This window comes from Felis catus, chromosome E2 (assembly GCF_018350175.1).
Source record: "Felis catus isolate Fca126 chromosome E2, F.catus_Fca126_mat1.0, whole genome shotgun sequence".
Lineage (NCBI taxonomy): Eukaryota > Metazoa > Chordata > Mammalia > Carnivora > Felidae > Felis > Felis catus.
The window spans coordinates 13,102,688-13,113,745 of record NC_058382.1 but is presented as its reverse complement, the minus strand read 5'-3'; positions in this window follow the sequence as shown (position 1 = coordinate 13,113,745).

The window sequence follows — 11,058 nt, the reverse complement described above, 5'->3', positions numbered from 1 at the left end:
CCCAGGCTGTAAGCTACCCAGCGGTGCTAGTACCCACACCTTTGGGCCTGGTACCAAGCTTAGTCTGTCCTTAGAGGTCTTTCCCTCTCCCTTTAGCTGTCCCAGCACCATTTCCTTTCTCTGGCTTGGCCCCTTCCCCACTTCCTTCCTGCCCCCTGAGATGTCCATCCACAGACCTGTCTCCCAGGACCCGTCAGGTGGATGGATGCCTTATGTGGCTCAGTGAGGGCTTCGAGGACCTGGGTCTCGCTTTGTATCCTGAAGGGAAAGGTGGCAAATGAGCAAGGTCAAGAGCCCATTCTGTTGGTGACAGTTTGAGCCTGGGCCTGTTCAAAGACAGGGTTACAGATGGGCTTACATTCTCCCCGCCCCCTGCCAGTGAGCCCCAGGCTGTGGCCTTGCGAGGCAGGTGACTCTCCCTCATTTGCCCACAGCCCCACTTTCATTAGGTGCTTGGGGCAGGCAGCTTTTCCAGCTCTGAAACAGTCAGAAGGAGGCTAGAGGTGGTGGCCCTACATACTAGGTCCCCACATTCAATAGGTATTTATCGAGTAGTGTGAGTCACTGAGCAAATGAAGTATACAGTTAGTTCCCTGAGGTATTCAGGCAGTGGTAGCACGATCACACCCTACCTGCACATGATTATCAGACACCAACCACAGACTCTGAAGTGGCCCCCATCCCAGCCTTAGACAAGATTCTGGTACCTGGACTGTGAGCATGGAGGGAGTTTCCAAGTCACTGGGACTCTGGACAAGGAGGGAGGTGTGGGTTTAAACAGGGAGGGCGGTCTTTGAAGATGCTCAGTCACCGAGGAAGGGGGGTGCAGAAAGACGGCAGAAAGATGGAAACTGGGAGGAAGCAGCCCCAGTTGGGGGTGTGGCCCTAAGAGCAGAGGTTGGCACAGTGTCGTAGGGCCCGTCTATGGAGGCTCGGAGAAGTTTGGACTTGATCTGGCCGGCTGTGAGGAGCCAGCACTATTGCGATCACATGCACACATGTGTATCTCGCGACAATGTGCCTTGGACAACACGGACTAGTATGTGAGCATGAGTGCATGCGCCCGTGCCCTCATGTGGAACCCTTCTCCCTGGCGTCCATTCAGACACAGTCTCCCTCGCAGAAACCAAGGGGGCTACTTTAGCCCTTATCCTCAGGATCCCGTATCACACAGGCTGTGGCCACACACTCGTGTGTAAGAGCAGGCTGGGGACCCTCCCCCACCGGGGTGCGGACTCATGTGGCATTCGCAGACTTAATCCGCCGCAGTGAGGCCAGGGAGACAGCATCTGTCACTTTCACAAACACAGGCAACGGAGTCTGGGAGAGACATACTCCACTTGCTCACAACCGCTCGAGAAGCAAACGTCTGTCCTGCGCTGCCCCCCGTGCCCAAGACAGAAACAGCCCCTCACGGCCTCCCACATCCAGGCTAGCCTTACACACTGAGTCACTGCTGGCAGGAAAGCACACACACATGCACACGCATGTGCACACGTGTGAAGCACTGTCCCTGACATCCTAAGTCCCCGTATGCACAACCACACTCAGACTCTCTTTGACTTTAAGCACAGCTGCTGATATCCTAACCCCTTACTCTTGCTCTCTCTCTCTCTCTCTCTCTCTCACACACACACACACTCACGCACACACACACACTCCTTTTGACTTAAAGCACAGCTGTAGCCATCCCATCACCCATACACACATGCCTGCAAGCGGACTCACACACACACACTCAAACACACAGTCTCCCGATCCACCAGAACCACCGTGGCCAGCGGTCATTGAAGAATGACAGCATGAACAGTGTGCCGAGGGGGGTCGCCCTGAGGCATGGGCTGTGGGTCACACAACAGGGACATCAGACTCCCTTGAGGGAAGGGTCAGGGAGACCACCCCGGAAGGGCTCCATTGGTCTGGACGGTTCTGCCAGGTAAGGAAGATTCAACAAATTCAGGCCAGAGGCGGGAGCCGGCTAATGGCCGAGGCCGCTGATGGCCGAGATGGCTGGTCAGCAAGGAGGGGAGGCTCGACAATTGATGTGATCGGGGCTGGACAAATGATGGCGCATTTGGCTGAAGCTGGCTAGGGGGCCAGAGACCAGAAACGGGGCGGCTATTCTCGCCTCAGTGGGGAAAGGGCCAGCGCGGGCTGTGCTGCATCCGGGTGGCTTTCCCAGCCTGGCTTTGCCGTGCATCCTGCCTGCTTTTGGGGTCTTTGTACGTGTGTGTGCTCATATGTGTGTGTGTGTGCACGCACAGTTATCTACGATTGTCAGCGTGCACCTGTCTCCGTAGAACTTTGTGTCTTCGGGACTCTTGGTATGCATCTATGTGCGCACCTTTGTGTGTGCCCTTGCTTGTGTGTGTGTGTGTGTGTGTGTGTGTGTGTGTGTGCGTGTGTGTGTACATGCACACCCACAAAGTGTCCGGGTGCCTTTCTCACCGGACCCCGTGCACCTTTGTGTCCAAGTGTGCGTGTGTTTATTGAGTGTGTGGGGACCTTTCTTATTGTGAGATGCTCTTCGTTCTTGTGCACTTGTAGTGTTTTGGCGTTGGGGTGAAGGTTAGGTGAGGAAGAAGGGATGTGGGTCTGGCTCTGGGATCCCAGCTATCTGCGCATCTGGTGGCTCACAAGGCTGTCTTTGTGCATCGTTTGAGCCTCTGTCTGGGTATGGGCGGGCGTGGGCTTATGTGCTTGCCTGCTCCAGAGTTTGAATATCTGTGTGTCCACAACAGCATCTCCCACTGAGCATGGCTGTGAGTGGGGTGGGCCAGACCAGGATGAGGGGGGCATCTCCCTGAATCTCATCATCCCTCTGGAAGCAGTCACGCAACCCATCCTGGGCCTGGCTGGGACCCAGCAGCCCGGCACAGTGCAGACCACCCCTCCTCCTCCTTCTCCCCCCATGACCTTTGAGCACAGCAGCCCCAAATACATATTTATCAGAGGGGCTGTGGGGACCAGCCCCTCCCCCACCACTCCCCTCAGGGCCCAGCCTGCCTGGCTGCGGAGAAATTAACCTTGTGACACAGGAGCTTGCCGACACCCCGGCCCCCTCCCCATCCACACGGCACACATGAGCATGGATGGGTGTGAGGGAGAGAGAGAGAGAGAGAGAGAGAGAGAGAGAGAGAGAGAGAGAGAGAGAATAGGTACTCATCCAGACTGGGAAGGCAGTAGCAGCTAGGGGAAGAGAGACACACAGGTATATACATGTCCAGGTCACTCCTGACATACACACCACACACACACACACACACACACACACACACACACACACACACACACTGTCTTTCTCTTTTTTCTCTCTCTCCCCAAACTACAGAGGCTACATAAGTCTTGAACAGATGCACAGGCAAATTTTGAAATATACATGTAGACATATGCAGTGGTCCTGAGATAGATTCACACACAGATTCTCAGACACATGATGGACATGTACACCTGTGGGTCCTGAGACCCAGGTGCACATCCCCTTGGCCAGAGCTTCTCTTGGAAAATGCACAGGTACTAAAGCCTACAGATCCACACAGACGTTTGTGCCTACATCACCAGAGATGCCGAAATGGACGTGCCAGATTTGAACATGGACACGTCAGATAGGCACATACACACAGGTATGAAACCCCAGACATCCGTGCATCACGTATGTACCGAGACATCACAGGACAAGACAGATACCAAAGCACCAGGGTGCTCCTCACATAGAGAGTTGTTTTTTTTCAACAGAAAGGGTACAAACACGGACACTAAAACATGGTGGCAGCCCAGCTCATATGCCCGTGGGTGCATGCAGGCCACATTCAGAGGTCCTATGGGAAGCCACTCATGGTGAGTGGAAGAGGCGTATTCTGAGTTATAGACACAAACACCCCCCTCCTCAGACTCATCCCCTTAGAGCAAAATGAAAATGGGTAGATGCTTAAGTCTGAAAATATTAATGGAATGAATCCACTCATCACACAGGAACACAGCCCTGTGTGAGCCAGGCCCTGTCTTAGAAGCTGGGAAAAAATGATTTACAAGACGGACCTGGGCTTTGCTCTCTAAGAGCTCTGAGCCAACAGGACGGGCACTGATCAGACCTCCGTGTATAGTTAGTTATAAACGGTGATAACGTCTGGGAAGGAAGGAAACGAGGCTGTGGGAGGGGTCATGGGAGAGCCTGGTTTAGATTGGTGGGTCAGGGGGAACACCTCTGAGGAAGTGACATTTAAGCTGAGCATTAGTCACAACACAGAGATTCTAAATGTGCACATGCATCCCTCCCGAAACTCACCAAGACCACACAGGCATAAACAATACAGGACACAGATCCCCGCCCCGCCTCCAATTTTGCTGTGCCTTAGTGCCCGTCTAGAAAACCTCTCTGGTGGGAAATGGAGTCTCCCCCACTGGCTGGGGCCCAGATACCGGGGCTTTGATAGAAGCACACAGAACATGCTGGGACCATGCGGAGCAGGAGGCCAAGCTGCCTGGGGGAGTCCAGAGGCTTCACCAAAGAGGTGACATGGAGAAGGGTGTGCAGGGTCTAGAGGAAAAGGGGAAGCAGAGGGCTTTCCAAATGGAGGCACTCCCTATGCACAGGCACGGAGGTGTGAGCCAGTGTGGGAAGTCGCTGGACTAGCAGGGGTGTGCAGGGAGGGGTGAGAGATGAGGCTTGACACCACTGGGAAGGTCTGTAAGGCTCAGGATTTGTTCCAGATGCACCATGTAGCATGGAAGCGTTTTGCGGGAGAGACTCGACAGGATGTAAGCTGGGAACCAAGTCAGGGATCCTTTGGAGGATCCCCTGGCGTGGCAGAGAGACAGGAGGAAGATGGCAAGATCTGGAGGGAGGGACCTCCTGCCCTGCCTGTCCACTCTAGGATCCCTGCCCAAGGCCTGGCCAGGGAGGCGACACAGACAGCCTTCCGCTTGCTCCCAGCCCCATATCTTGGCCTCTGGGCAGAGTTGGACAAGCTACAACTTCTCCCACATGGAGATTTGGTGGGAGCTGGAGGTCGAGGGTTACAGTCCCCCTGAGTGACTGCCCATATGCTACTGTTTTCTGAGGCCTTCTGTGGCCAGGCCTGAGCTGCATGCCAAGGCACACGGATGAGCCTGACCCTTCCCTGCTCCAGGGGAGTCCCCAGTCCCCTGACAAAACCCTGTCAGGGACTCCACGGGTTTATTAAAGGCTTCTTGAGGTTGTTCTTAGAGAATGAATGGGTCAGAAAGCCCCACAGGGTATATGGGAAAGGGATGAGGATGAAGCCTGGTTTTTGAAGGTGAGACCAACCTTCACCTGCCACAGTGAGAAAGCCTATCATCCCTCTTCTCACCCCCACCCCTCCCTAGAACATCTTCCTTAGCCTAGAAGTCCCATATGATGGCGCCCGCCTGCCTATTCAATTTCTACTCCTTTTTTCTTGTCCCCAGAAGCTCAGTCCACTCTGGCCATCTTGGTGTTCCTCAAACACACCAACATTGGTCCTGCCTAGGGCCTTTGCACTTGCTGTTTCCTTTGCCAGGAAAGCCCTTATCCCATACTTTATTTGGGCTTCTACTCAAAACCCACTTTACCCCACAGGCCTGCCTTTCTTTCTTTCTCTCCCTTCCTTCCTTCCTTCCTTCCTTCCTTCCTTCCTTCCTTCCTTCCTTCCTTCCTTCCTTCCTTCCTTCCTTCTTTTCTTTCTTTCTTTCTTTCTTTCTTTCTTTCTTTCTTTCTTTCTTTCTTTCTTTCTTTCTTTCTTTCTTTCTTTCTTTCTTTCTTTCTTTTTAATTTTAATGTTTATTTATTTTTGAGAGAGAGAGACAGAGTGCAAACAGGGGAGGGGCAGAGAGCAAGGGAGACACAGAATCTGAAGCAGGCTCCAGGCTCTGAGCTGTCAGCACAGAGCCCAACCCGGGGCTCAAGCCCACAGACCGCAAGATCATGACCTGAGCCAAAGTCAGACACTTAACCGACAGAGCCACCCAGGTGCCCTGCCCTTCCCACCCCCCACAGGCCTTTCTTGACCTCTCAGTCTAAAGAAACATTCTTCTGTAACCTACCCCTTCACCTGCTTTATTTTCCTTCTTAGCTCTTAGATATGTATTCTTGTCTATTATATCTACCCCTCCACTAGAAGGTCAATGCCGTGAGAGCAGGGACTTTGTCTTGTTCAAAGGTGTATCCCCAGCACCTAGAATGGTACTCAGCACACTGCAAGTGCTCAGCGGATGTTTGTCGGACGAACAGGAGCGAGTCCCCTGTCATCCCACTTGCCCGTGTAATGAAGGGTGGAAATGGGCGTCTGCTGTGCCACAGAAGGGTAGAAGGAGCCCACCTTCCAGGGGGATGCACCTATCTGGGTATTGGCAAGTCAGGCCACTGCCTGCCTGAACCCTGAAGCAGCCAGACTCCAGACCTGTCACCCTGGGGCTGTTCTCTCTACTCCGTTTCTCTTCGCCACTCCACTCACCCCAGCCAATTCTCCTTGTCCCCCATCATCTCACCTGCTCACCTCCCCACCTCTTCCCTCTTCCTTCTTCCCCCCCACCCAGCACACACCCTAGCCACAGGGGAGGGGACCCCAGACCCACGCACCCTGCTTCCAGTCCTATCCTGGCCGAGGGCAAATCATATCACTCTTTTTAAGCCTCAACTTTCCTCCTCGGCGAAATAAGGTTTTTGTGGGGATGAAGAGTGACCGCGCGTGTGTGATGATGATACTAATAATAGCTGCTATTTATCGAGTACCTGCCAGGTGTTAGGCATTGTGCTGGGTGCTTTGAACTTTTTTTTTTTCATTAGAAAAAACGGAGGAAAAAAAAAAAACCCCTGAGCATGGCGTGTCCCCAGAGTGTCAGGCCCCGTGCACGGTGCTGTGAATCACAAAGGTGAACATAAGCCTGCCGCACAGAGCTTACTATTCCAGTGTGCACGCACACACACAGGCCTGAAGCGCCACGCCGCTCAGGCGGTGGGGGCTTGTGCGCCTGTACTTGGCCCCTTTCAGCAGAAGCCCCGAGGGCCAGTTTGGAGGCCACTGAGGCAGCAAGTCTCCGATGAGAGACCAGCCCCAGCCATCCCTAATTCCCCTTTACTAACCCAGTGGGATCTTCCATTGTTCATATCTGGACTGTAGGGCCTGGCACAGGGTCTGGCCTAGAACTGGCCTAAGGAAATGCTTATTGAGTAAATGAATGAGTGAATGAATGAATGAATGAATGAATGAACAAAAAAACATATTTAGCCAGGTGTCTTCACTGAATCTGCTCACACCCCAAGACAGAGTACCAGGACACACCCCCTCCCTTCCCCGCCCCCCCAATTCCCTCCCACCCTCTGTACACCCTACTCGCATATGTCATTTATGGCTGGTAATCCTGATACCATTTCTCCCACTCCCTTGCCGCCTTCTGCGTCAGTTTCTCTGCTAAATTTGTTATAAGCATGGTCTTGACTTCTCACATGAGCATTGTGAGACAGGTGTTCTTATCGTCATTTTATGTCTGAGCAACCAGAGGCTCAGAGAGGTGAAGTAACTTGCCCAGGGTTGCACAGCGAGGCGGCGGCAAACCTGTTTTTTGGCCACCATGCTCTTCTGTCCCATAGAAGTCGGTGCTCTCCTGAGAGCCCTCTAGTCTACATGCACACTTGTTCTTGCAATGTCTTCCCTCCCAGCAGTGGGAGGCCATGACCCAGGAGCCAGGAGCCCCAGCATGTGTCCCAGCTCTGTCACAACCAGCTCTGTGCCTTTGGGAAAATTCTTTCCCTTCCTCTGGGTCACAACTTCTCCTCCAGCTGTCCCTCCTGTCTATAAGCCCTCAGCCAGTTTCCTGAAGAGGGCATAGGGCACAGAATTTGGCTTGGTCCCACCCTGTCTTCTCTGATAGAGGAGAAAGTAGAGGGGCTTTAGCTTTATTCTCATTTCGGGGCACGCTGGACTCTGCTGGACTTGGACACAGTGGGGACATAAGACAAGCCTGGCCGGGAAACGGGAGAGGGCCGGAGAAACGCCACTCACTGTGAGCCCACCGAGCTCCCAGCCACCTAGTGGGGCTCATTAACCCCACTTTCTGCAATTACAGACATTAACTGATGTGCCACAATGTTCGCTGTAGAAAAAGGGAAAATGCAGATATACAGAGAGTTGAGGAAAAAACCCACCATGGTAATCTAGTGAAACGAGAAAGAAAAATTAACTTCTTGATGCCTACCTTTCTGGCTAGCTTTTTCTCAAATGGGTGTATGACTTCGAGGTTACCCAAAGAACTTATTAAATTCAGATGCGTGGGACCAAACTCAGAATTCTGACTTCTGCTCTAAACCTTTTTCTTTGGCGGGCTGTGTGTGTGTGTGTGTGTGTGTGTATGTGTGTGTCTCATACAAATGGGATCACATGCCGCATATCAGTTTATAACCTGCCTTTTACTTCCTAATAGTGGATTATGAGCATCGCTCCCTTGTCAATGAATTTCTTTTGAGCATATTTTCTACAGCCCTGCAGTCCTCCTGTACTATCGTTTATCGTTCCGGTCCCCAGTCATAGGACATCTAGGTATTCCCGATTGTAATGATCCCCGGGTGACAGGTGAGGACATCGAGGCTTAGAGAAGTCCTTCACATGTATGAAAAGCTAAGGCACCATCCAAGGGGAGCTGGGGATGGCTCGGGTGCTGGGGATGGTTCCCAGCCTCACTCAGGGCAGGGCTGAGGGGCCCTGAGTGGAGGGAGAAGCTTGGGTAGGAGCCCCCAGACAGAAGACAGGTGACCTGTCAGAGGGGAGGTGGGGGCGCTTTGAAGAGGAGAACAGCCTCTCCAAGCCCCCAGACCCACGCACGCTGTGGGCCTGAGCGCTGCCCCGTCGGGCTCCCCCCAGCCCCTCTCACTGTCTCCCGCCCTGAGCCCACTCGCTGCCTGCTCCATCCTTGCCAGCTTATCAATAGGTTAAGTGGTCAGGTCAGTGATATTGACCATTTGATTAGGACCTTGTCAGATCAATCCCTGGCTCATCTCATGGGTCTCCTCCCCTACCCACACCCCCGCCCTGTTCTTCCGCGCCAGGGAGCAGGTGGCCGCGGTAGAAGCCTCTGCCCTCCGCTATGCAGCACCCCAGAACCGGGAGTCCTCTGGCAAGTTCAGAGAAAGTGAGAGCCAGCCGTGGCCTCACCATCTCCCATCCTAGTCCCACTGGGCCCAGAGCCCGGAGTGCCATCTCCAGTTCTGCTCCTGCCTTGCTTTCCCCGCCCCGCCAGGGCCTCAGTGCTAGCTTCCTGCACCCTCTCTTTACATTACATTCTCTTGCTTACTGTCACTAGATTTTGTTTGCTCTGTGTCCCGTGTCTCTCAGAGTCCGGTCAGACGGAGCTGCCCTTTCTTGGCTGTGTGACCTTGGGCAAAGGACTTCACCTCTCTGAGCCTCCATTTCCTCCTCTGTGTCTTGGGGATGCTCCTCACCAAACGGGGTCGTGCGGATTCTGTGAGATCACATCTACAGAGCAGCTAAGCATGCCTGGCGGCCTGGCCTCCAGCTTGCACTGGGGAAACGCCAGCTGCTCTCACTAAGGGCTACTGGGCTGCACATATTGAGCTCCCGTGTTTGGGGGGGCCTGTTGCTCTGCGCATCTTGCCCTTGGTGGCAGTGTAGGTGGGCAGTCTGCGTGTGGGGCCAAGGGGCACTGTCATACTCAGGCCTGTCCCATGCTCCAGCTCAGGGTCGTACCCTGTCCTGGGTGATGCCGGGGACTCCCCAGAGGAGCCAAGCCCCAAGCGAGCCTCCAGGAGCTCACAGTCACAGTCTGGTGGGCGGGTAGCAGACAGGCCAGGGAACACACATTTATATTGGCTTTGAGGAGAGCTGAGGGCTTTCTTTCCTTCTCTGAGTGAACATTGGAAACTTCTTTGTGGCGCAGCTGCAAGGAACATAGTCTCCGGAGTCAGAGAACTCGGGACTCAAATCCAGGCTCCTCCATTTCCTGTGCCAGATCCCTAGAGGCCAGCTGCTTTGGCTCCTTCTCCCTCAGAGTCCCCATCTGTGAAATGGGGAGAAGGCATCTCCTAAGTAGCTCCTGCCATCTTCCAGCTCCAAGGCATTGCTCTGTCTCCTGCACAGGGGAGACGTTATTTCCTGGGGAGAGGGGTCTGTCCGAGGGCGTATGAGGGCACAGGGGCTGGGAGCTGACAAGAGGAGGAAGGGCCCAGCCGCGGTGCTGCTCATCAGGGGCATTGGGCACGGTGGCTGAGGGTGGCAGAGTGCAGACGGGAGAGCTGAGCGTGGGGGCTGCTGCTGGAGGGAAGTGCCAACATAGGGCACTGCCCCCGGGAAGACCCCAGCCCTCGGGCAGTGTCTGCCTCGGAGGCCCAGGGATTCCCCCGCCCGCCCGCCATCACTTACACCAATATTGACGGTTAATGCCGTGTCGCCACCGTGTTCAACACTCAGCGCGGCTAATTGTTTTGACTGGGAATCGGCAAGGCGATTAAACGCCATCGATTTTGCCCTGCGCGCTGCATCGATTTTTAAATTTCCTATTGATCCCGGCCCTAAATCTCCTTAACCAAGACCTCACCGTGGAGATGACAGCCGCTGATTAGCTCCGGGCAGGGGTGGGGGGGTGGGGGTATGTGGGGGGAGCAGCCCCTGAGAGGGGAGAAACCCCAGCTCCTCCCTCCCCCCAGGGAACAGGGGTCCTGGTCCCCTTCCACCCATGAAGATAGTGGCCCCAGTAGAGAAAGGGGGACTTGGGAGGGTGGAGTTGGGGGGACCTCTTGTTTCTTTTACCCCCTTTTTTCCCCCCGTTTGGGCTTTGCTCTCTACCTGTGGCTCTCTCCACACCTACTCTCTCTGTCTGCCCATTTCTTCTCTTCCCTTTCCTATCCATCCCTCCGTCCATCCATCTGTCCATCCAGTCATCCATCCGTCCAGCCATCGTCTCTCTCCCTACTGTCTCAGTCTGTCTTTTTCTCTCTTTTCTCCTTCTCAACTTCTGTCCAGCCTCTACTAATTCCGTGTGCGTTTGGCTGGTCCTGGGCCTCAGTCTCCCCATCTGTGCCAGCATATTTGCCGTGAGATAGGAAAGTAG